The sequence below is a fragment of the Periplaneta americana genome, unplaced genomic scaffold, assembly GCF_040183065.1.
Source record: "Periplaneta americana isolate PAMFEO1 unplaced genomic scaffold, P.americana_PAMFEO1_priV1 scaffold_28, whole genome shotgun sequence".
NCBI classification, from domain to species: domain Eukaryota; kingdom Metazoa; phylum Arthropoda; class Insecta; order Blattodea; family Blattidae; genus Periplaneta; species Periplaneta americana.
Window position 1 is genome coordinate 938,169 of NW_027185509.1, and position 27,001 is coordinate 965,169.

Sequence of the window (27,001 nt, forward strand, 5' to 3'; positions counted from 1 at the left end):
AGAATATTGTACGAAATGGAAATATAAAAATTGGAAATTTATCTTTTGAAGAGGTGGAGAAGTTCAAATATAAATGATACTCAGGAGGAAATCAAACACAGAATAAATGGGAAATGTCTGTTATTATTCGGTTGAGAAGCTTTTATCATCCAGTCTGCTGTCAAAAAATCTGAAAGTTAGAATTTATAAAACAGTTATATTATTGGTTGTTCTTTATGGTTGTGAAACTTGGACTCTCACTTTGAGAAAAGAACATAGGTTAAGGGTGTTTGAGAATAAGGTGCTTCGGAAAATATTTGGGGCTAAGAGAGATGAAGTTACAGGAGAATGGAGAAAGTTACACAACACAGAACTGCACGCATTGTATTCTTCACCTGACATAATTAGGAACATTAAATCCAGACGTTTGAGATGGGCAGGACATGTAGCACGTATGGGCGAATCTATAGAGTGTTAGTTGGGAGGCCGGAGGTAAAAAGACCTTCGGGGAGGCCGAGACGTAGGTGGGAAGATAATATTAGAATGGATTTGAGGGAGGTGCAATATGATGATAGAGACTGGATGAATCTTGCTCAGGATAGGGATCTATGGCGGGCTTATGTGAGGGCGGCAATGAACCTCCAGGTTCCTTAAAAGCCAGTAAGTAAGTAAGTAGGTACCTCACCATTTAATTTTCACAATTTCGGAACTTAATCTTCTATTAAAGCCACGATCTTTTTTTCAACATTCACATTAGCATGTGCTTACTCACAGTCTGACAAACACTAAAGTAAATTAAAATTGAAATTCAACTGAAAACATTCAACATTTTAATACATATCTTCAGAGCTGATTTTCGTTACCGGTACTCAATTAGTACATCACTCTGTGATTGTTTTTTTTTTTTTATTCAGGAAATGAGCTAAGAAAAGGAAAGAATGAAAGAATTGGGCTGGCTTGAATAATTGCAACTGTGCTGTATCTCAACATTCTACTTGGAATACAACTCTTTTAATTAAAAAAGTTTTAATAAGTAGGTACTTCTAGGGTGACCAGACACCCTCTTTTGTCCGGATATGTTCTCCTTTTTAGGCCTTTGTCCAGGGTTCGAACGGATTTAAAAAAATCGAGAATGTCCTCCTCGTATGCCTGATATTTTGAAATTATCTGATTTGACGCCTTTCTCATCAAGTAACTTGCTTGTAGGTGGCATCAGCAACGACAGAATATACTCTTCACCAATGATCATAACTCTCTTTGCTCCTATTTGTTATGCTAGCTGTTTTCATATGTAGCCAAGTGTAAAAATCATTCTACATTATCAGTTTTGTCATAAGTATCTTAGAGCACTCTGGTTAAAAAAGTAACATACTGATACGCGAAAATGTCACATATTACATTTCTGAAGTAAGGTATTCAATTATAGTTCCGTTCATTTTCATATGTAGCTAACTGTAAAAACAATATTATCAAGTTTTTTCATAATTATTTTTTAATGAAATAGATATTAATATACTTATAAGTATGATATAAGCCTAAATCTGTACTGTAAATGTTTTGTAATATAATAGATACTGACATAATTTAAAGTACAATAAGACTAAATCTAAATACATATTTTCTGTCCTCTTTTTTCAAACAATGTCCTCCTTTTCGAACCTTTGTGCCCTCTTTTTTTTATCAATGTGAATCTGGTCCCCTCTAGGTACTTCGGTATTTAAATGAAGCGAATAATTATCAAACTTAATGTGTTTGAGAATATCAGAGTTCAGGAGGATCTATACAGACCACACCTGGGGGCATCAGAATGTAGGTACCTATCTATGTTTCACTAGCGGTAACAAATGATATTCACACATAGTGGGAATCTTGTTCTGCAGCTATTTGATAAAAAGTCGAATTCTTCTCAGCTGTCACACATGGTGAAATTCTCCGTCACGTTTGTCCCAACCCATAAAGGTCATCTCCTTCAGGATTTTGTCGAGGAGTCGTGCCACAGCAGTAGGAGGAAGTGTGTTGCTGGAGTTCAGCTGCTGGAAGAGCGAAGATTTATCAAATATGAGTTTTGTTTTGACTTTCCATAAATTAAACATTTTGATTATTTGTACAGTTTTGTTTCTGCATTACATATAATACATATAATCTACGTAAAGAATTATAAACATAAAATATGCAAGCTAATAAAGGAACCTGTCCACAATTTTGTGTTGGTGGAACTATTAATATATGAAAAATACTCTAATTTCTAGATGAAAATTTTCTGACAGAACTAGGGAATGTTTCAGAACAAATGAAGTCTATAATTTTATAGTGAAAATGACGACTAAAATGGTATGTAGATCTTTAAAGTCATTTTTGACATTTCATTTTGTCCTTGGAACAAAAGACAAATCGTGTTTCTAGAGTTAATTGCCACTGTCTAAGCTATACAACTGAGTATAATAAAATATAATGATTACACATATTTCTCCTCCAAATTCATTATTATTGATGAATTTTACTAGCATTCTACCATACTTAAATAATTTCAATTTTTTTTCCTTCCTTATCATTGAAATCTGTTTTATTCTGCTCCAGTCTATTACATCTGTTTAATTATTCTCCATTCTAATTAATGATGTATACATTTAATTCTGTTCCAGTCAGTTCTCTTGTATCCTGTTTTACTTTGTTATAATGAGTGAATAGATTATAGAGAAACCACAATGCAGCAATTCTGCTATTGACCAAGCTGCTTGCAGGTAGGGTTGCCATAATAAAGAAAGACAAAACCAAGACATGAATGACACGTAAATTGAATCAACAACAGGAAACATATGAATTTCTAAGAAACGCACACTGCATTAAATATGGACATTAAAAATAATTTATTTACTATACACACATAAGTGGGTGGCCAGGTAGCTCAGTTGGTAGAGCAGCTGGCTACGGACTGGAAGGTCCGGGGTTCGATCCCAGATGGTAACAGGATTTTTTCTCGTTGCCAAACTTTCAGAACGGCCTCGAGGTTCACTCACCCTCCTATAAAATTGAGTACCGGGTCTTTCCCGGGGGTAAAAGGCGGCCAGAGCATGGTGCCGACCACACCACCTCATTCTAGTGCCGAGGTCATGGAAAGCATGGGGCTCTACCTCCATGCCCCCCAAGTGCCTTCATGGCATGATACGGGGATACCTTTTTTTTTTACACACATAAGTATCACTTATTTACTTAATATGGACAGAGTTGGACACTTCAATAATACACTTTATTTTATCTTTCACCTTCTTATTTGGCATGGGAATTACATTATTACCATTTATTTGAGTGCAAACCATTCAAATTTGTGTATTACCACCACAGTACCACTCATACTTATCAGAACTATGAATAGAAGAAAGTAACTTTGTTTCTGAATGACTATGTTAAATTCACTGCAATTTACATTTTTCATATTATACTGATTTAAGTGATTATCTGTTCCTTTCGTCCACTGAGCATTAATCAAAGGAAATACTCTTTCAACGTCGCACTATGCACTGCTCCACAGAAACAGAGCTGTACCCATATTTGTGCAAAGAGCATCTTTAGAACTTTCCTCTTTGTTGCCCGATAGGAAAGATTTTTCAATTGATAACCAGAAGGTTCTCATTCAGTTCCAAGATGTGTAATTGAGCATAATTTCCACATTATCCCACGAACATTGTTGTTGTTGCTAAGGATCTTCGTTCTCCTGCGGCGTCCCAATAGTATCTGGTGAGCTGCGATGGTAAATCGGCATCTATTTCCTTTATTGCTGGGCATGTTCTTTATCCGTGATGGAGTTCTGATTTCTGCAGAGTGTGCACTGTGGATGTAGTATATATAATTCGATGCAGATGAAAGGCAGGACAATCATGTTCGGTTCTTAAGCGAAATATAGCGACAGTAAATCTGGGATGTTATTACTGTCTAGCAGAATGTTCCAAGGTTTGAATTCGCTTTTCTTCAGGAATTCGTGTTTACAAAAAGACTGAAATATGTGTTTGATCCTGACTTTTGAGGCATGAAAAGAGATTGTAATATTTTGAGTTTGTCTGATGTTTGTTCCTTTTTTGGCCAGGAAGTCAGCTTTCTCATTACCTACTATTCCACAGTGTGAGGGTATCCATTGAAAAACTACCTCTTTACGAAGCCCTTGTAGTATTTTAAGAGCAGAAAGAATTTCTCTTTCTCGTCTGTTTTCTGGAGGACTCGATGTTCGTGCTTGGAGTCCAGATTTACAATCACTAAGTATAACTGCTTTGTTAAATTTATGTATGTGATGGAAAGCTGTATTGATTGCTTCTAATTCACCATCATAATGAGTGGACATTGTTCCAAGAGATACGTAAAAGCTAAAAAAGTCACTTAGATTCCTGCTCCAGCGTTACTGTGTTTATCAAGCAGAGATCCATCTGTACAAATATGAAGCCATTCAGATTTTGGATATGGTTTCAATAGCTAATGATTTTAATATTGATTGATCAATGCCATGTTTTGCAGTGATGTATTGTATCAAATCATTTTCACATTTAATTTCGGACTGATAGAGTGGGTGTACTGAGAGTAGAAGCTTATCTATATTATCAGTTGTTTGTACATTGTTTTCACTTTGTAATTTATAAATATCCTGGAAGAAGTCAGATTGTGTTTTGAGTTTCCGTTCAGAATTTTTATAGTTCCTCCAAGAATCATTGTTTGGAATTCGTTTTAATTTCTCAAATAAAATAAGACTTTGTTTCTCAATTTCGTTTTTAATAGGGATATTGTTAGTACTTATTTGCGTGGGGGCAGATTTAACATCACCTGTAATTATCCTCATAGCTTGATTCTGGACCATTTCTATTTCATTAGGTTGTGTAGATATAAGAACTGCACTGCCATACATTAAAACTGGTTTCACATAAGTCTTACAATATGTTGTATTCAGTGTATGTACTGAACAACCCCATTTACTTCCAGCTAGTCTTTTCATCACTGTCAGCGTATTTTGCACTTTCTTTAACATTTTCAATATGCTTCTTCCATGTAAGTTTTGAGTGCACTGTCACACCGAGGTAAATGTAAACTTCTGTTTCTTCTATGGATTTATTATTAAATGTGAGTAAGACTCTGGGTCTAGTGTGACAAAGAGTATTTGGTTTTAGACAAGTTGATTTCCACCTCATTCTCAAAGCACCAGTCTTGTAATTTCAGTAGGGCTTTGTTCATTTCTGTTGATAGATGCATATGTTTCTTTTGTGGTGCCGATGTCCACATTATGAGAACATCGGCATACAGTGCACATTTAACATTTTTTGTTTTGTTTAACTCAGATGGTAAATCATTGATGAAAATATTAAAAAGTGTAGGGCTAGATATTGCCCCTTGTGGAAAGCCTTTGTGAGTTTGTCTATATTTTGATAGGTATTCATTGAATTTTGTTGCACAAAATCTTTGATTACCAGTACAAAAATTGTAGAGCCAGTGTAGCATTTTATTATGTATTCCAATAGTTTGAGTCGAGGTACAGAATCATAAGCACTTTTGAAATCGACATAAACAGTCAACATTGTTTGTTGCTTGTCCAAACAGTCTTTAATTTCTTGGCTAATCCTACTCATTTGTTGTGAAGTTGACTGATATTTCCTAAATACTGCCTGTTCTTTGGCTATTATGTTTTCAGTTTCCAAATATCAGATGAGACGATTGCAAATCATTCTTTCCATTACTTTAGCTAGTGTACTGGTAAGTGATATAGGTCGGAAGCTTTCAATTTGATTTTGGTGATTTGTTTTAAGAATAGGGACAATAATAGCTTTTTTCCACATTATTGGTATTAGGGATGTATTCTATATTAAGTTGAAGATGTCTAAGCATTTCCTAAGAGTGACTGTGCGAAAATGTTTAATCATTTCTACAGATATTTTATCTGGACCTGGACTCTTCTCGGACTGTAATTGAGCAATGGCTTTTTGAAGCTCATTCATATTAAATATGGTGTCTAATGTATAATTTGTTTTACTTTTGAATTCATCCCTAACATTCCTCTTAAGGAACTTCTTGTTATTTGATCTTGACTTGGAGGAGGAAGCAAAAAGTTTATTAAAAGCGTCTGCTATGTCTTTATCATCTATTAAAGTTTTCTCTTTGTGTATAATAGGTTGTTTTTTTATGTTTTTCTTTTTATTATTTAATGAAGCAATGAAATTGTGTACTTTTCCACTATCTGTAATGAATGCTATACAAAAATGTTTCAAAACACTGTTTTTTTTTCTGCATACATTATTTCTTTCCTAAGATTTGTTGCTGCAATTTGTAATTTTCCAGATTTCTGTCCGACTGCATTCAAAATCGCGGAATTCAGTCTTTTCGGCCCGGACCTTCTTCTTCACTATAAAATCACGGACTGTCCGCGAAATCCGTGGCATGTGGCAACCCTGCAGTCGCAGCCCAGTATTGGTAATCCGATGCCACAAAGCAGTGATATAAAATATTACTAAATATAAGCATTTAACCCACCGTTCACTCACTCAAGTTAAGAATGAATATGCTGAAACTGTCTGCTTTCCTGTTCCAAATATTTGTCGAATCTGCTTTAAAAGTGACGCATCATTTGCTGCACTTCTCATGGAGACAGTGTTTTTCAAGATGCGGTTTTTCAGCTCTTTCAGATTATTTTTCCACATTTAGACTTCTCTAGAGATCACATTCATAAGGGCTCAGTTTAGTATCGACCAAAAAATAATCCACAAACCCTGCAAAAACTAAAAAATAATTGTATTCGGAATCAGTGATGATTTCAAGAGGTGGCTGGGGAAGGACATCCTCCCCTGGATTCCACGATGTTCCCACTCGAGATTTCAGAAATATTAAAAGTAGAAAAAAATAATTTATAGAGTATTATATTTCAATTTGATATGACTTTACAGTAACTGAAACAAATTATTGTGTTATGTAGATTGTCAGATAGTTGTTTCCTTAAAGGTTGGTGTGCCACATTTAAACCATCTCAATCTCCAGTCTTGTTTATTACAGTTAAGAAGTCAGTGCTGTGTTTTTATTAGCGTGATTTCCAGTCTTAGTTTTGTTTAGCAAATATAATAATTTTGTTTACTGAAATAGTTGTAGCACATAAAGTAAATATAAATATTTCAGTGTATGATGGCAAAATAAGAGACATTCTTTACTTTTCTTAAAATGAAAAGATGTACCAAATTGAGAAGTCAATGGAAAGAGGACCTGTTGAATTTAATGAAGTTAATTCTCAATTGACTGTAAGTGAAAGCGAAATCTGTGAACTGGTAAAATTCATCTAGTGCTGTTGGGCAAGTCAATGAATAAAACGGTTGGAGTGAAATCAAAGTATAAAGAATGATGGGAAAAATAAATATCATTTGTTGTATTTCGATTCTGCTCGGGATGGTACATTTTGCAAACTGTGTGAAATGCATTTAAAACTGACTTTGAAGTTCTTGTATCAAAGCTCTTCAAAACTTTACTGTAAGATGCATTCGTCTAATTTAATTGGCCAGTTATTACTATTGTAGGACTACTAAATTTTGGCTGTTTATGTAAAAGGATACTTAACACCGGCTTTATGGGATAATTTTACACAGAAGGATAGTTCATATTCACCATGTTATACGTAACAATATTCACATTTTTAAGTTAATGGGTACCAATGTCAACATTTAGTAGTATTTAAAACAAATGAAAGCTCTATTTCTTTAATTGACCACATTTTTCTCTGTTCCCTTTCACATAGACTACCTACCGTCAGTTGGGGTGACTTTGTCTCATGTCACGGAAAAATATAAGTGGCGCAATCTCACATTTGTTCCAATGAAACAGGTTACTAATGTCTGATTCTGATATATGACAGAACAGTTTCAGTATGGAAATTTCAGACTGGACTTTGTAGTTCCACAGTTGGTTGTACTGGAGCTATTGCGTTGTTTACATTTTTCTTGTGCAGCAAACTTTCTATTGCAACAGGTGTCTCAACTTACTTCAGTAAGCTGGTAAGTATTTGTTTTTATTCTTTACTATATCTACTTGATTTTTTATTTTATTGGGTTATTTTACGACGTTGTAGCAACATCTGAATGAAATGGTGGTAATGCCGGTGAAATGAGTCCGGGGTCCAGCACCGAAAGTTACCTAGCATTTGCTTGTATTGGATTGAGGGAAAACTCCGGAAAAAACCTCAGCCAGGTAACTTGCCCCAACTGGGATTCGAACCCGGGCCACCTGGTTTCGGGGCCAGACACGCTGACCGTTACTCCACAGGTGTGGACTGTCTACTTGAAAATTACAATTATTGAGCCAACACTTTAGGTTACTGTGTTGAGTATAGGGAAATGTGACATTTCTAACAGCGATTTGGAGTGACTTTGTCTCATCAAAGTTTGCTCATGTTTTGCATTGAAAATGAAATTATGTATTTTTGATTTGCATTTATAGCTATACATGAATACTAACAAATACTGGTACTTGCTTTTTTTTCATATAGGTACATATTGATCCATCAGACCACACACGTGTTTGTGTCCTCAGCAGGTAGCCTGCCCTACAATGAAGGAACTCTGAAGAAAGCTGTAGATGTGTCTTAATGAAGTGATTAAGGCAAAGAAAAGCAGCCATAAAGTATGGAATTCCTATTACCACTCTGGAGAACATACTGAAAAAAAAAAAAAAAAAAAAAAAACAGGCACACAAAAACACTGGGGCAGGGGGGGGGGGGCAAAAGATTTTCAACAATAGGCAGGAACAATCATTTGTTGACCATCTTATCAAGTTATCAGAGTTTGGGTTTCTTGTGGATGAAACTGATTTTAAAATATCTGTGCGATAATATCTGCCAGGCAAAGGTGTAAGTGTGCCTAAATTCAAGGATAATACACCAGCCTCTGATTGGATCAAAAGTTTTCTCTGTGATCACCCTGAATTAATGGCGAGATTTGCGCAAAATATTAACAAAGTAAGAGCTGGCATCTCAGCAATATGAATGGGAGAGCATTTTGAGGAAAGTTGACCCTCTGAGACCTGCATTGGTGAAGAGGAACAACTAGGCTATTTTTCAGTCCTAGAGTTGAATGATTACTACTGCAAATAATTCCTGTATTATTGTTTATTTTCCAGTTTTTTGTGTCTGCTTTTGTACTCCTCAAATTACTTAAAAAATATGAAAACAGATGGAAATTTTCCTGGAATTGATTTATATCCTTCACCTACTGAAGTTATTATTGTTTATTGAGATTCATTGTTGTATGATAATGTAGGGATGACATTGTCTATTTCCTGTAAAGGCTTATTGAATGGTTTTCGAGATTCTAGACAGTCACCCCAGGCCGAGGTGAGATTGTCCCATTTCTTTGGAAAAAATATGTGGACTTGGAAATTTCAATATCTTTGCAAATTGGGTTTATATTACTCATTAGTCACTAAACAGTTTGAGAATAATATTCGAGAAATTTACAAAAATACTTTTCACACAATAAAAATGTTTTAAAGGGAAAAAGGTGCTGAAAATGAGACAAAGTCACCCCAGTTGAAGGTACCTCTGCTGTTACGTAAGATCTGAATTATTGTTTCTTTTGGTGTCAGACTCATCTCCCCCCATTATAGTAGAAGGGCAAGGTCTGAACTCAACACTGATTTGGGATAATACTGCTTCCAGTTCTCAACAATAACTACAATCAGACATCCGTCACTTTTTAAACAGGTTCGACAAATATTTGGAACAAGATTGCAGGCAGTTTCAGGATTTCCTTTCTTAACTTCAGTCAGTAAATGATGTTTTAACTGTTTATATTTAATAATATTTTAGATTAATAATTTGTGGTAGGTATAGCACTGCATTTCACCAGTAGCACACTCCCTGCTTAACATTTCGTCTTAGACCTGGATTGCCGCATTGCAGTTTCACTACAATCTCTTCACCCAATACATTATTACATTCACTTCTTTTCCATACTTTATTCTTTTTTAATATATCATGAACTCACGTGACTGGTCAGAAATGAAATGAGGAATAATGAAAAAATAAGATGTGTTATTTATTTACCGGTACTTATTTACTTCTTTATTTTTTTACTTATTAGCTATTTATTTCTTCATTTGTTATGTATTTATTATTTATTTATTTGATCTGGCATGGTTAAGATCACAGCAAACATCACACACAAGCAGTGATAGTAAATAATTCAATTCCAAGAGGATCACAAGGGAAGACTAAAGAGCACAGCTCAAATACAAATAAGAATAAGGAGGAAATAATAGTGCTTTTCCTTTTCTGGAGGAGGGCCAGTAGGCTTATTGTGGGATGACTTCTGATTACTCCTCTAGCACTATAAGGCGCGATTCAGCCACAGCATGCAGACCATACCCCCCTCTCTGCGGCCTCCTCAGATCGATGGCAGCTGGTGTTTGAATCTGTTGCATCCTTAACCAGAAGGCCATACCACCGACCATTCCACGACTCACCAAGGGGCCATCTTAGGGAGCAACATTCCCCCACTCACCCGCAGTTCGCTTATTGAAGCCCCTGTGGCTTCTCTGGGATATGCATTTCTTGCAGACAGATGCCACCTGGAACCACGTCCGTCATGTCCTCTTGGTCAACCTGTAAATGAAATGCTACTAATGAAGGCGAAATGAGTCCGAGGCCCAACGTCGAAAGTTACCCAGCAATTTTGCTTCAAGTGGTTGAGGGAAAACCTCCGAATAAATTCCAACTAGGTAACTTGTCCCAATAAGGATTTGAAACCTGGCCTGCTCATTTGACAGTCAGGCAGGCTAACCATTACTGCACAGCAGGGGACTAAAAATAACAGTGATGATAATAATACATTACACGTTAAGAGTAAAATTTATAATGTGACAGTCCGTTATTATATTTACTATTATTGCTTAATCCTAAGTTAAGCATCGCAGCAAGTGCTTAGCAAGCAATTCCATGGAGAAGGATATGGTTCTTTAATTTACATTTCATTCTCCATTGTTCTATATACACTTTTAACACATATAATCACTGATTGACTTTGTATCTTCTTTACTGTGTTAACATAGGAAATTACTTGGCTGCCTGGTTTCGAAGTGGTATTCAACAGCAACAGCAATGGCAAGGGAAGCTTTTAATAGGAAAAGGATCATCTTCTGCGGACCTCTGGAAAAAGAACTAGGGAAGGAACTAGTGAAGCGCTTTGTGTGGAGTGTGGCATTGCATGGGGCAGAAACATGAACATTACGACGAAATGAGGAGAAGCATTTGAAATGTGGATATGGAGAAGAATGGAGCTTGTGAAGTGGACTGACAGAATAAGAAATGAAACTGTGTTGGAAAGAGTGGGTGAAGAAAGGATGATACTGAAACTGATCAGGAAGAGGAAAAGGAACTGGTTGGGTCACTGGCTAAGAAGGAACTGACTACTGAAGGATGCACTGGAAGGAATGGTGAACAGGAGAAGAAAGTATCAGATGATAGGCAACATTAAGATATGTGGATCATATGCGAAGACAAAGAGGAAGGCAGAAAATAGAAAAGATTGGAGAATGCTGGGTTTGCAGTGGAAGACCTGCCCATAAGCAGAACGCTTATGCACATATTCTTCATTGTCTAAGCCCAGTAAGGTCCGGTGCTGCCTTCTGGTTTCCTGTTGTGGTGGGGTGTGTGCGGACCTTCACTAGCTGCACACAATGAAGAATATCACTTGGAAACTACCAGCCAGGTAGTTTCCTCGTATTAACACAGTGAAGAAAATGTAAAGTTAATCAGTGTTTACAGTTTAATTGTGATATTATACAAAGTCAGTGACAGGATTCCAGGGTCCTGGAAGTGATATACTGAAAGATGACAAGCAGAAGAATGTTCTATGCAAAGAAATAGAGAGAAGGTTCTGAGTTCGAGGTAACGAAATGTGAACAAAATGAGATGCTTGATAAGTGAGTGTGGATATTTTAAATAGCAATAAGAGTGAACTGAAAAATCTTTTTCTTTAAGAGGATCCCAAGACAACAATTTTAATGACAGCATTACATAATCGAATTTCCTAATGTTACAAACGAAACTAACGCAGATATTGTGAACACGCTGTAGTCTGTAGAAAAGATTAGTATTCAGGTTCGTGAATAGAGAATCACAATAGTCAAAATGGAACACTACTAACTTTTGAACGAGATTCTTTTTGAGGCCGAGAGGAGAACATTGGAAAAGTGTTTGAGGGAATGAATTATAGAAAATGTTTTCTTACATAGTAGGTCATTTAACTTTGAAAAGTTAAATTTGTGTCTAAATACACTCCTAAATTTGTCACTGTTTTGCTATAAGTAATTGAGGTATTATTTAATTTACATGTTCGATACAGTGGTAGTTGGCACAACATATGGTGAAGTACTAAATAATTCAAGATGGCTGTACTTCAGTGTTACCAACTTTGAACATAAAACACTAATATTAATTCTTTTCAATAAATTGAATAAATTGTCAGTGGAGAGCATTTAAAAATTGTCGATGACCAGAATAAAACAAACTCTGAGAAAAATGAAAACAATTTATGCCACGAAAGATGGTATTATGTGCCTTAAATCAATTTTGAGGAGCAATATAACAATCATGTCTTAAAAGAAATTTATTCTTCTTAAAACTGCATTACATTCATCACTATTATTATTTTCCATTTCTTTTGCTGCACATATTCCTCTTTGATAGATACAGATATGTATGAATAAATATAATTAAATAGTACAATGAGAATTGTGAAATTTTAGTTTTAAGTAACCAGGTAATGAAAATTTAAAAATCATACTTTTCACGACCAATCTCTATACAAAAAGAATTAAACTATAATTTTGTATCATAAGGATTCATTTCGACCAAATAAAAGAAAACTGAAGTATGTAATTATATATATATATATATATATATATATATATTTATTTATTTATTTATTTATTTATTTATTACGTTGTTGTATAACATTATGGAATGCTGACAAGGTGATGTATTGAATCAGAATTACACAATTTTAATATTCCGACTTTTGCCTCAGGACTAAGGGAATACTTCAACAAAGGACAGGTTGCATATAACTTTATTTTATTTTTTTATGATACAAATCTTAGTATATAAAAGTGAATGTGGGTATGTATGTATATATGTATGTGTATGTTCTCTATACAAATCTACACGCTTTGAACAATATGTGCCAAAGTTTGCACATTTAACCAGGAGAAAAGCATAGGTTACATTAAAATTGTGCAAATGGATGTTAAATTAATTAAAATTATAAAAATAAAAATAAATAGATCAAATATTCATGTTTAATTAACCCTCAACTGGTATCTATGGGTCAAAATAGACTCATATTGCTTGATATCATAATGTACACTTAAAAAGCGATACCAGTTGAGGGTTAAAATGCAAAATCTTCTACAGTCAATTGTTTTTTATAATTGTCTGTTGTATTCAACATCGACTTTCACGAGGTCATGGAAATTTTAACACGAAATTAAATTACATGTTGTTACACATCATGAAGGCTAAAACTAGATAATTCATGCAGTAAGTATCTTTACGCAGTCCAGGACCGTATTATGAATTCCTCGATGCAGTTTTATAGATAGTGAGCAGACTGTTTTATACAACTGAATCCTAGAATTCTTTGAAACTACAAGGATTGCTACCACATAATTTACTTAATATTGAATAACCAATAGTACTATTGCGAAATATTGACCCACCAAAATTATGAACGAATAAGAATTGGTGTGAAAAACTCATACGAAACGTAATAGAATTGGCAATATTAACTGCAAAAATAAAAGGAGATGTTTTTATTCCATGTATTGCTAGGATACTCATTCAGTTTTAAGTAACTGCAATTTCAATGCCACTAGCATTTGTAATGGCCATATTAAAATGAAGCTCAAGGACAGTCGCTCAAAGTTGCACACATTAACTTAAAAACTGCGTGTTTTTCACATCCTCAACTATATTTTATACAACAAGCAATTCAATGATACTTTTGTCATGTTGCTAATGCAGTATGTGAATGTACATAAGCCCACTGAAAATGACACTGTATTAATTCTCAAAATATTGTTGTTCACGTCCGAAAATGTGTTGCTGCGAAATTATATCTGTATAATCACATTACAAATTTAGTATGTTAAGTGTTGTGGAAATAAAAATCTCTTAATTTCTAAAATACCGGTAGGCCTATACGTTTCTCAGAATATTAGTCTTTATGTGGAAAAATGACTTATTACGAGTTTATATTGTATCTGTATTCTGTATATAAAATTACAATTAATATAATATTTTCTGAATTTATGAGATATAATTTCAAATTATATTTAAAAAAACTGGATATGATATAAGTGGGTGTACAGCTGTCAAAAGAAAAAGTGGCCGCTCTCCTGAAACAAAGTTCCCTTCGGGTATCTTCGCTACAATTCGGAGACACGCGATGTTACATGTTGTTGGACCACGTTGCCTGATATCTACAGTTATAATTAAAGTATTCTGTGTGTTATTCGATAGCGTAATGGTAGCGTTCAGGCCTCTTATTCATGAGGTCCTGCGTTCGACTACAACCTCGTGCTTTTTATGTTCTTTTTTTGTTCTGTTTTTCAGAGAGACAAACTATACATGATGGCTCCTTTCTCTTTTACGATTATTTTAGTAATTAACATCAGGTTCATTAATATATTATGCCATGACTTTATCATTATGATATTGTGGCTGCAAATGGAAAGAAAAAAGATTTTATTCTCAATAAAATATTTTTCGTGGCATAGACAAAACAAATTTACTGGCGTCGGCCTTAAAACATTCAAACAATTAAGCGTTCAAAAAAAAAAAAAAAAACAATTCAATATTTAGTCTATCTTCCTCTTATTTCGATCATCTTGCAGTCGAGTGGGCATGGAATCGACTAGTCTTTGCAAATGGCAACTGTTCTTAGACACGATATTCCAGGCATTCTGAACATACATACATAAGTGTTCTGTCCATGGGCAGGTCTTTCATTGCAAACCCAGCAATCTCCCATCTTTCCTATTTTGTGCCTTCCTCTTAGTCTCCGCATATGATCCACATATCCTAATGTCGTCTATTATTCTTTTCAACCAGAGACCCAACCAATTTCTTTTTCTCTTTCTAATCAGTTTCATCATCATTCTTTCTTCACTCACTTTTTCAAACACAATTTTATTTCTTATTCTGTCTGTCCACTTCACACGCACCGTTCTTCTCCACATCCACATTTCAAATGCTTCAATTCGTTTCTCTTCATTTCGTCGTAATGTCCATGTTCCTTCCCCATACAATGCCACACTCCACACAACGCACTTCACTAGTCTCTTCCTTAGTTCTTTTTCCAGAGGTCCGCAGAAGATCCTTCTTCTTCTATTAAAAGCTTCCTTTGTTCATGTTTGCAGTTTTTCTTGGGTAGGATAGGCCTAAATGCGGTAACATCCCGTTGCTTTCCGCACACCACTATCTCTTTCGCATCTTATTAGATTCCAGGGGGCCCAAGCGTGGAGATGAGGAGAGTGGATTTGACTAATTGGGCCCTCCGGACTTCACCGAAAGTCACGGCAAGGGTTAAATATTAGTTCTATCAGGATGTTTGACCCGATCAGAGACCGGGAAATCCCAATTAGCCTTTGCCTCCCGCATCCTGGACTAGCTTCTACGAATCATCAGAAAATCTTAGAGTGTGATTGGGCCAATTTTTCCGAAAATGTTTCCACACTTTTGCCCTCATAGCTCAGCGGACGAACGTCGGAATTTAGATGTCAACATCTCAGGTTCAATTCCTCGTTACTCCTTTTCATTTTATTGTGGTTCAAGATAGTACAGTATAATGTAATAATACAAAAAGAAAAACTAATACCATTATTATGCAACTGGATTTTTCCAAACCTAATATTAAATTTATGTTATTTATATCGCTGAAGAACGATTACAATATATATAACTTGAATATTATTTATACAGTATCACTAAAGAACGATAACAGAATATAAATAATAAATATCGTTTTATTTAATTAATATAAGATATTATATAATACGTATTTAATTATCTAAATAAAATAACCTATTTTACAAAGAAAGATGCTTATTTGTGTTATAATAATTACTTACATAAAATACAGATTATTTATATTGCGAAAGAACAATAACAATATAAATAACTTGAATATTGTTTTATAATGCTAATGAAGGAAAACAGAATATAAATGATAACTTGAATATTATTTATATCGCTAAAGAACGGTAACAATATAAAAACGTGAATATTATTCATATCGGAATTTCACAGATTTATTACAGATGTATTTAAGAAATTGTAGAAGAATAGTAATTAGTAACTGTGTCCTATTTATTCTTCTTGGAGCCAAATTTGTAACTTTTAAAAGTGTGGTTACTATGTTGAAGTGTATGTGTTGCAACGGATGCTTGATTTGTTATGTATGTGAGTCAGTTATGGGATGCTTGATGTCGTCCCAATGTCGTAATTATAGTTTGTGTTTGTGTGACTATTGTGTATTAATTTATGATGTATGGTATGGAAAGCTGCATATTTGTGTTAAAGAAGTGTTACGTATGTGTGTTGTTAATGTTTTTGTATGTTTCAAATTGATAATTGATATTTGTTTTGCAATCGCAATGCCTAATTTACGGATTGTTTATGTTTTGTTTACATCGCGTAAGCTAATTTAATGTTCTTTTCCATTTCTCTTTATGCTTATGTTTTTTGTGTATAAAACTATAGCCCTAACATACATATGTAAAATAGGGCTAACCCCCATTGGAGATACAATAATAATAATTATTATTCATATCGTTATAAAACGATAACAGAATACAAATGATGACTTGAATTTTATTCATATCTCTAAAGAACGATAACAAAATATAAATAACGTGATATCCATAAAGAACGATAACTGGATATAAATGATAATTTGAATATCATTTACATCGCTAAAGAACGATTAAAAAATAAAATGAAAACTTGAAGAAGGCCCGAACCCACAACCTTTGAATCATTAAACAAGCACTCTACCGCTGGTGTACGAGGCGCAGATATGGAACACTTTCACAGTTCCGGAACTGCTTGTACAAGCACATGCATCGTGTAACATCGCCGCGACCCGAAGTGGACTTTGAAAATATTCGCTGTTCACGAGTGCGGCCACTTTTTTTTTAAGACAACTGTACAGCAGTCAAGAGGTAAAAAATCTTCCAATATAAATTCAATGAGATATATATATATATATATATATATATATATATATATATATATTGATTTTATGCTGAAACTGATCAGGAAGAGGAGAAGGAATTCTATTTTCGTTGGGTTTTACTTTGTTTATAGTTTGATTTTTCTATTACTTTATTTGTATTTCTGGAGGTGCGGAAGAGAAGGCCTAATGGCCTTAACTACACCAGAATAAATAAATAAATAAATAAATAAATAAATAAATAAATAAAAAAAAAACAAAATAAATATATAAATTTAAAACAACAATTTAACGTCAGGCACATGATGAAATGTTTTCTTTTCGGTGCCTGATTTACAACTGTTTTAAATTGAGTTAACCCTGGCAGGCATTTGGCTAAGAAGTTTATTAATTCATGTAAGTGATATTAAGTAAAGATTCATCTTTATGGCTTAGTGAAGACAATTCGTTTTGGTTTCTATAGTTAGGTTTCCGAGATTTCTGAAAATTTAAAAACCAGTTTAATTAAAAATAGAAGCAGAAAGGAAAACCCGGGAAATGCCGGGTGCTTTTAGCTAGTTTAACATAAATCACAGTTAGGCAACGACAAAAATACACAATGAACAATCAACTGTATTATTTTCTGTGTAACAGCACATTTATTTTATTTTTCTGAAAAACACAAAGTGATATAAAAAGAAAATAACTATTGTTTTGGACAGACATATCATGTTTGCTCCAGCATTTGCATCGGCCAATAATTCTGAAATTAGTCATTTCATTACCAAATTTCCAGACGTCCTCTTCCTTAACCAACCTCTTGATAATGTTCGTGGCATCATAGGATCCTTCGAGACTAAAAGAAAGACAGAATTTGGTTTAACACAGAAATTATCAATGTTAAAAGGGGATCTGTGCATGTTTTATATAAGAAAGTAATTACACATAGCCCCATTTAACAATAACTGAATTACTTTTTATGGAATTATAGTGAACATTATGGTGACAACACTGGACTGGACAATTAATCTTGTAAATATCAGTAGAAAAGGGGGGGGGGAATTAAAATTAGAATCAAAAATATATTACATTGTACACAGAGTGAAAATTAATACTGCATAAATAACATTGTACCGGTACCTAAAAATATGACATCAGGCTTTGAAACAGAAATGTGGAAAATAAGCCAAACTCTCAGTGCAATCTGTCTCAAGGATCTGGCAAGTTTTGAAGAAAAATACTACACTCACAGAATTCTTTGCTTTTGAAGGTACAGAAATCTAACTATATCATATTTTGTGAATTAATGAATGAATAAATAAATAAATAAATAAATAAATAAATAAATAAATAATGGTACTGATACAAGAAATCTCATTATCAGAGACTTTCACTTTCCTCTGAATTAATGGTGGCCTCTGATGTGCCGTCCAGCTGCAAGTCATTGTGCAAAATGTTAACCCTCATGGCTTGGATGTCACAGAGGTTGGTGTATCTGAGAGACCAACGAAATAAGCCTCACTGGCTTCTTGGAACACCATGATAGCTAATCCCTGGAAGTGAAACTCTGCCATTAAGTCCTATGCAACAGAAAAAACACAACTTGGAAATTATCAATGATGAGATCGTCTAGCATCCTTGTATTTGAATGTGTAGCAATCTATCTGTAGGCATATCATATTTTGTTAAAAAAATAGTGGGTTTTGATATGAGGTGTCTGATCATCAGAGATATTTTCACTTTTCCTAAATTAGCGGTGGGCTCTGTCGTGCACAATGGTAACCCTCATGGCTTGGATGTGGGGAGGTTGGTGTATTCGAAGACCACCCTCCTATGACACACCTTGGGCAATGATTATGTTGATAAATTGGTCTACACAACTCGCTTCATATGGCTGAATGACAAACAGTCAATTAACCACCATTAGACAAAGAAAAATTACTTATGGATTACTTACATTTAGAGAATTATCTTTTCAAGTGTCGTTTATTCCTGTTTGCATTGTCTGGCAGTGGTACTCCATTCTGTCTCAGCCATGTCTACAAAGTTCACATTTTAACATAAATAATGCAACTTAACATCACAGTTCATACTCGGATTCTATAGAAATTATATTTACCATTAAATGATCTCGTCTCCTTTCTACCCACTTCTGGAATGTCTTCATGGCACCATAGTAATCTTGGCCAGTCTTCAGATTGGATGCAAAAAGTTAAATCTGCGTCTATAAGAGAGGCAAGATATTTAGTTTCTAGAGAGAACACATAATAAAAGTTACTACACTATATAGGTATAGTATTGTAGTTACATACCAGGTTCCAGCTTGCACAATGACCAGTCTTCCACCCACAGCAGGTCGATGCATGCATGACTCCTTGAATCTTACCACCAACGATACTGGTTTGCTCCATGAATGTGTTGCAGAGTCTATGAAATATACATAGAATTAATAATGTTATAACATTCGTTCCCTTTATTATCTTGAAAGTCCACACCTGTGGAGTAACGGTCAGCGCGTCTGCCGCGAAACCAGGTGGTCCGGGTTCGAATCCCGGTCGGGACAAGTTACCTGGTTGAGGTTTTTTCCGGGGTTTTCCCTCAACCCAATACGAGCAAATGCTGGGTAACTTTCGGTGCTGGACCCCGGACTCATTTCACCGGCATTATCACCTTCATTTCATTCAGACGCTAAATAACCTAGATGTTGATACAGCGTCGTAAAATAACCCAATAAAAAAAAAATTATCTTAAAATATTGTAACAAAGCCTGCCATTCATAAAAATCCAGACTTCACCCAGAAAAACAATAGACTTTGGACATATTCTCTTAAAATTAATATTCTTACTTTCTCTGAGATTGCCCTCGTTTTTAATTTAAACCACATTTCCTTCAAAATTGTCCTTAATAACGAACGTGATCCTCCAAATGAGTATCTATCGTAGTTTCCTGTTACACGGCCCAGCACCAGCATGGCTGTTACTCTTTTTCCTGAACAGAAATGAAAATAGTACCAGTAGCAATAAATAAGAAGTAATTATAAATGTAAAGTCCACAGTCTTTTGACTTATAAAAATTAATAAAAAAAATGTCACTGCCATAATTTTCTTCATCTCAATTCAGTCTATCATATACAAATCTTGCAATGACTTCCTTGGAAAAATCATCTGATGCTGGTTACAGGTTGTGGATATTTCTTGTTTCTCCCTGGTGTAGACAGTGCATGCCTCTTTTCAGATTTGGTAATAATTATTTCTACTGCATTCTATGAATGCTGTAATAAAAGTATGGAGATTATATTTATTACTTACAAATGGCTTTTAAGGAACCCAGAGGTTCATTGCTGTCCTCACATAAGCCCGCCATTCTTCCCTATCCTGAGCAATATTAATCCAGTCCCTAGCATCATATTCCATCTCCTCAAAATATTATCCTCCCATCTAAATCTCGGCCTCTCCAAAGGTCTTCCGACTAACTCCATATGCAATTATGGACTCACTCATTCGTGCTACATACTCTGTCCACATCAAACGTCCGGATTTAATTATGTCAGGTGAAGAATATAATGCTTGCAGTTGTGCGTTGTGTAACTTTCTCCATTTTCTTGTAACTTCATCCCTCTTAGTCCCAAATATTTTCCTGAGAACCTTACACTCTAACACCCTTAACCTCTGTTCCCCTCTCAAAGTGAGAGTCCAATTTAATGCTTCTTATACATACATGCCTGTGGTGTAACTATATCTGGAACAAGTAAACATATAATATGCTCCTTTTTAATTATTCCTATAGCCTTAAAGATTATGGTAATAAGCTTACAGTGAAGTACTTGGGACAGTAATAAATATATTCTTCTGCATTACTGAATACGTATTTTTTTTACTTAATTTCAAACAAGAATATAAAAATTGGAGATTTATCCTTCGAAGAGGTGGAAAAATTCAACTATCTTGGAGCAACAGTAACAAATATAAATAACACTCGGGAGGAAATTAAACGCAGAATAAATATAGGAAATGCGCGTTATTATTCGGTTGAGAAGCTCTTATCATCCAGTCTGCTGTCAAAAAATCTGAAAGTTAGAATTTATAAAACAGTTATATTACCGGTTCTTCTGTATGGTTGTGAAACTTGGACTCTCATTCTGAGAGAGGAACATAGGTTAAGGGTGTTTGAGAATAAGGTGCTTAGGAAAATATTTGGGGCTAAGCGGGATGAAGTTACAGGAGAATGGAGAAAGTTACACAACACAGAACTGCACGCATTGTATTCTTCACCTGACATAATTAGGAACTTAAAATCCAGACGTTTGAGATGGGCAGGGCATGTAGCACGTATGGGCGAATCCAGAAATGCATATAGAGTGTTAGTTGGGAGACAGGAGGGAAAAAGATCTTTAGGGAGGCCGAGACGTAGATGGGAGGATAATATTAAAATGGATTTGAGGGAGGTGGGGTATGATGATAGAGACTGGATTAATCTTGCACAGGATAGGGACCGATGGCAGGCTTATGTGAGGGTGGCAATGAACCTTCGGGTTTCTTAAAAGCCATTTGTAAGTAAGTAATTTCTAACAAGAATATTTTTATACAAACCAAAGTTTGTCGGTGATGAGATTTTATTTTATTTGGGACTTGTATTTCTAAGTAAACTTAAAATTTTTCAAAATTCAGTTGCATGTTTATAATGAAGTTGCATTAGATTAGGTTGCAGAAAAGTCTTCATATGTTAAATTATGTGTAAATATTCTTTAACACACTATCATGGATGCACCCTTATGGAATAAGATCTGTACTGATCCTGTCAACTATTATCTATAAAAACAGGTAGGCCTACTTACAAGAGATTTGCAATTCTTGTCATTAGAGCCGCTTTGGTTTGACAGATATCTTCCTATTCTGCTTCAGCCTTCAATTGTCTGTACATATGCCAGGTAATATTTTGGCGAATCCTCGGACCTCACCTCATCTCACTACATCTCGCCAAAATATTGTAAAAAATTGCACAAAATTATAAAAATTTGTAAAAAATTACTAAATTGTAAGACCATAAAAATTTATAAAAATTGTAATTGTAATATTGTAAAATTTTGACTTGTTTCACATATTAAAGCTTCATTGCTCATGTAAGATCTATGGGAATGAATGAATGAATGAATGAATAACCACTGCTTATTGTAAGCTGCTCTGTAACGAAAGTAAGTTATTTTCTTTCTTGATGTAGGCCTATAAGTTCTTCAGACTCTTTCTTTCTGGACATGTTATAACCTTAAGATAAAATGGTTATTGCATCTTAAAATATGAATTACACATTAACCTAACTTCAACCTTGATTTAATTCACCTTCATTAGACTTAATATTTGTAGGGTTATGTAAAATTATATTACGTAATTCTCCAAAATAACTGCACCATAGGAGACACAATTTTCTTTTGTTCCATTGACTTCTGTGAGATGATAACTTAGTGATAAACACATGGTTTTAGTTTCCAGCTATAAATACTTTCAACATAAAAGTCATTTAAAACCTGTATATTATTATGGATTGTTGGAAGTATTTATTAAAGCAAACTAAAACCACATGTTTATCACTGTATACATCTCTCATAAGCCAGTGAAACATGCCTTCTTTGATGTAGATTCTCTGGAGAATATCTTATATTATGATAAAAAAATGTGATTATTATATCATATAATTTATTTTTTAATACTGTATGTATAGGGCCTAATGCTTAAAAATTCAAATAATGCTCTTACCTCACCAGAATCATCTGTAGGTCTAGGCCCTAATTATAAATTTCACTATTCTAGAATATAAGTATGCCTATGTAATATAATATCTTAATACATATTAAATTATAGTGAGTCATAATACAACACAACATTCGAAATTCTCTACAGTTTCGATGGCTACAGATTTCCTGAAAATTTGAAACAATTTTAACAATACGGTATATAAAACTTTACCCTAAATACAAATATTTACATACGGAATACTTAATAAATTTTACAGGAGAAAAATTCGTCCAAAGGGCTAAACTCGGGAAGAGTACCCAAAACGCTCATTGCATTTCCGCGTTGAATTTCAGTACTGAAGTGTTGACGCAAATAAGTAGTGCAACAAAGATCACCAGTAATGGAGATCAAAATTTGGCCGATTTGAGATACCGAAACTTTAGTGTCATGACTCCAAGGACCGAAGGTCTCTACAGCAAAGGGGACAAAGATATAATTGTCTAAAAGATGAGCATATTTATTGACTTTGTTTTTCACGGCTAATTCAACAGCAGATGCTGCGCATCTGGAGGTATTCGGCAAGTGAGATGGAGCTGGAGCGTCAACATTCTAATAAATGTTAATTTCATTGTAATACTGCAATGTAAAGCTCCAAAATTTCTACTTACCTAGAAACATACAATACCGGTAGTTCTGATAATAATTACACCACAGAGTTGCATTACGGTATGTGATGTGATGGAAATAGTAACTTCGCGTACAACTCGCAATTCGCGGAATATATTATAATCGCGATATAAAATACATACAATACAGTATTATGTTTGAACGAAATTTTTAATCGAGCAGCGGGCCAGATTGATTAATAATTCCAAGTGTACCAACGTAAGAGTCCCTATCACCATGGCATGGCGAGTCCTCAGGTTGCGGATAGAGGAGACGGCCTCCAGATATGGAGGGTAGCTGCGAATATATTGAATAAGCAGTCGTGGACAGCCGATAAGGGGTGGTCCTCCAGCTTGGGGGTTGGGCAAAGGGCTAACAACCCATCACCATAAAAAACAGCTTGTTATGAATCCCTACAATAAGCCTCGGAATAGGACTGATACACAACGCAGAACTGCACGCATTGTATTCTTCACCTGACATAATTAGAAACATTAAATCCAGACGTTTGAGATGGGCAGGGCATGTAGCACGTATGGGCGAATCCAGAAATGCATATAGAGTGTTAGTTGGGAGGCCTGAGGGAAAAAGACCTTTAGGGAGGCCGAGACGTAGATGGGAGGATAATATTAAAATGGATTTGAGGGAGGTGGGATATAATGATAGAGACTGGATTAATCTTGCACAGGATAGGGACCGATGGCAGGCTCATGTGAGGGCGGCAATGAACCTTCAGGTTCCTTAAAAGCCATTTGTAAGTAAGTAAGTAAGTACCAACGTAAGAACTATAAAATGACTATCATAATATCTAGAACATGTGGGTGTTGAAGAAAGTGTTGCCAGTAGTGAAGTGAACCTGGGGGCTGGAAAAGCACTAGATTTCAGCTGGTGATCACGTAACAGGGGAAAAATGTTGAAGGTGCATCTTAGTACCTCAAGATATGCTGTGCCGACTTTTTTTATATTTCTGTGGCCGGGAGAAAAAGGTCTTAAGTCAATTTTTTGTGAAAATGAGGTTTTTATATATTCTGGAAGCGGAAACAATTCTCTACAATTTGGTAAAACAGTTAAAGTCAATTAAGACTTCTGACTGGATTTATAGAGTGTTAACAAATGTCTTAAGTACTTTTTGAATCGAGCACACACAGAATAAAGGACTTAAGAATATTTAATACTTTATTCCTTCACAACATCACATTTGTTTACTTTCCATGCTTCCCTATTAAAATGGTCTAACTTGTATTTTAGCTACTTTATCACATAGATAGATAGACAGATAGATATTTTATTAACCATTGGAATACAATTATTCATGGCATCGTCAGTGTACATTAATCTAACAATGATACAATAATATTACAGTCATCTTAATCTATGGTAACATGTCACATGCTTATTTAATAGAATACTAGTTACTTAGAATATAATGTATTTAATCACTAAGCAAATAACGTACTACTAATTCAGTCAGTAATGCATAACACACTAGAATAGTTACTTGTAAATAAGATGTTGAATTTATTTTAAGAGATACATAATTAATTATTTTGTAATCACACACTAGCTCACAGCATACCTATTTTTAATAAAGTGTCTGTCTGTATTTTCAGACATAAAGTCATGGGTAGAGACTTTAAGAAGAAGACGAACTGTGGGGAAACTCCACCAGACGTAATGTTGTGAGCGGTGAAGCAAGTTAAATTGTTGAATAGGTCAATCAGACAGACTGTACTAGACTTCAATATAAATTACAAAACACTGGGAAGGTATTGCAAAAAAATTTCAGATGCTGAATTGCAGGACGACGTTGTTGTGCTCTTTCAACTAGTCGGATATATCCGAAACAGACAGGTGCTATCGGATGATCTGGAGAATGATCTGTGTAAATATCTTTTAGAGACTGCTGATATTTATTTCGGTTTAAATGCATCGGAAGTTGGTTCGTTGGCATATCAGATTGCAGTAGCCAATAATTTATCTGTCCCTAAAAACTGGAGGAAAATAAAACTGCTGGCCCAAATTGGTTCACTGCCTTTATGAAACGGCACAGGGAACTTTCACTGAGAACCCCGGAGCCGACAAGTGTAGCTAGGGCTACTGGTTTCAATAAAGTGCAGGTGAACAAATTCTTTGACAACCTAGACATAGTCATGAAACGCCATCATTTTGAAGCTCACGACATCTGGAATATGGATGAGACGGGAATTACAACATCCCAAATTCCAGACAGGATTGTTGCAAGAAGGTTGGAAGCAAGTTGGGGCTATTGTGTCCCATGACAGAGGAACCCTGGTCACCTTAGCAGGAGTCATCTCTGCAACAGGAAATTCAATACCCCCATTTTTTATTTTTCCTAGAGTAAACTTTCGCGATTTCTTCTTGAATGGAGGACCAATTGGGAGCAAAGGCACCGCGAATTCATCAGGCTGGATGCATGAGGATGACTTCCTGCAATTCTTGAAGCATTTTACGACTAATGTAAATGTTCTAAGCAAAACCCTTCTTTGCTGTTGCTAGATAACCACAGCTTATATTTGAGCATAGCTGGTCTTGATTTTGCCAAAGAAAATGGAGTGGTTATGTTATCATTTCCAACCCATTATTCACATAAATTGCAGCCCTTAGACAGGACAGTTTTCGGTCCTCTCAAGAAAGCGGTTAACAGAGCGTGTGATTCTTGGATGGTCAGTAATCCTGGAAAAAGCATGACAATATACGATATTCCAGGAATACTGACCACTGCATATCCTCAGGCTATGACGATCCAAAATATACAATCAGGGTGTCGAACAACAGGCATATGGCCATTCAATAGGGATATTTTCAGTGACACTGACTTTGCACCAAGTTTGGTAACAGATCGCGAATATCCAATTGATGAGCCAATGACAGGAAACTCAGAAAAAGAAAATGAACCTACAGCTCCAGGTAAAGCAATCTCACCTCAAGTCGATATTGATGCTCTTGCAAGACTTTCTGAAGTTCTTACTGATTCTTTTCCAGTTGATGTCACAAAGACGTTAAATAATACCACTGGGAAAAGTGATACAAAAGTGGTTTCGTCAAAAGATTTAAGACCATTCCCTAAAGCAGGCCCTAAACCTGACAAACGGCGTGTCATACGGAAGGTGAAACAGCGATATTAACTGACACTCCCATGAAAAGAAAATTGGAGGAAAGGAAAAAGGTTAGTCAAAGGAAGAAAAATAAATTAGCTAACAACAAGAGAACTTTGTTCACAAAGAAGAGCCAAGTCAAGAAAGTCAGAGTGGAACTACATTCAGAAAGTGAAGAAGATGAATGCTTTTGTCTTGTTTGTCTTGAACCATATTCAAAGAGTCGTTCTAAGGAGGTGTGGATACAATGTCAGGACTGCAAAGGTTGGGTCATGAAGCCTGTACCCCGGACTT

The 27,001-nt window shown here is 35.1% G+C and overlaps 1 long non-coding RNA gene across 6 annotated transcripts in view; it reads right to left on the bottom strand.

The window, feature by feature from the left end:
* Window positions 1–19,642, bottom strand: part of LOC138693965 (uncharacterized) — a 49,722-nt gene extending 30,080 nt beyond the window's left edge. For 4 of the 6 annotated variants that reach the window (XR_011330644.1, XR_011330645.1, XR_011330647.1 and 1 more), the window contains exons 1-6: window positions 19,508–19,642; window positions 19,315–19,419; window positions 19,153–19,234; window positions 17,981–18,748; window positions 10,485–10,585; window positions 1,835–2,012 (exon numbers count right to left, since the gene is read on the bottom strand). This is a non-coding gene — a long non-coding RNA (uncharacterized lncRNA). The remainder of the gene's footprint in view (window positions 1–1,834; window positions 2,013–10,484; window positions 10,586–17,980; window positions 18,749–19,152; window positions 19,235–19,314; window positions 19,420–19,507) is intronic. The other 2 variants (XR_011330648.1, XR_011330646.1) reach the window with 2 other exon arrangements.
* Between the last annotated feature and the right edge of the window lie 7,359 nt (window positions 19,643–27,001).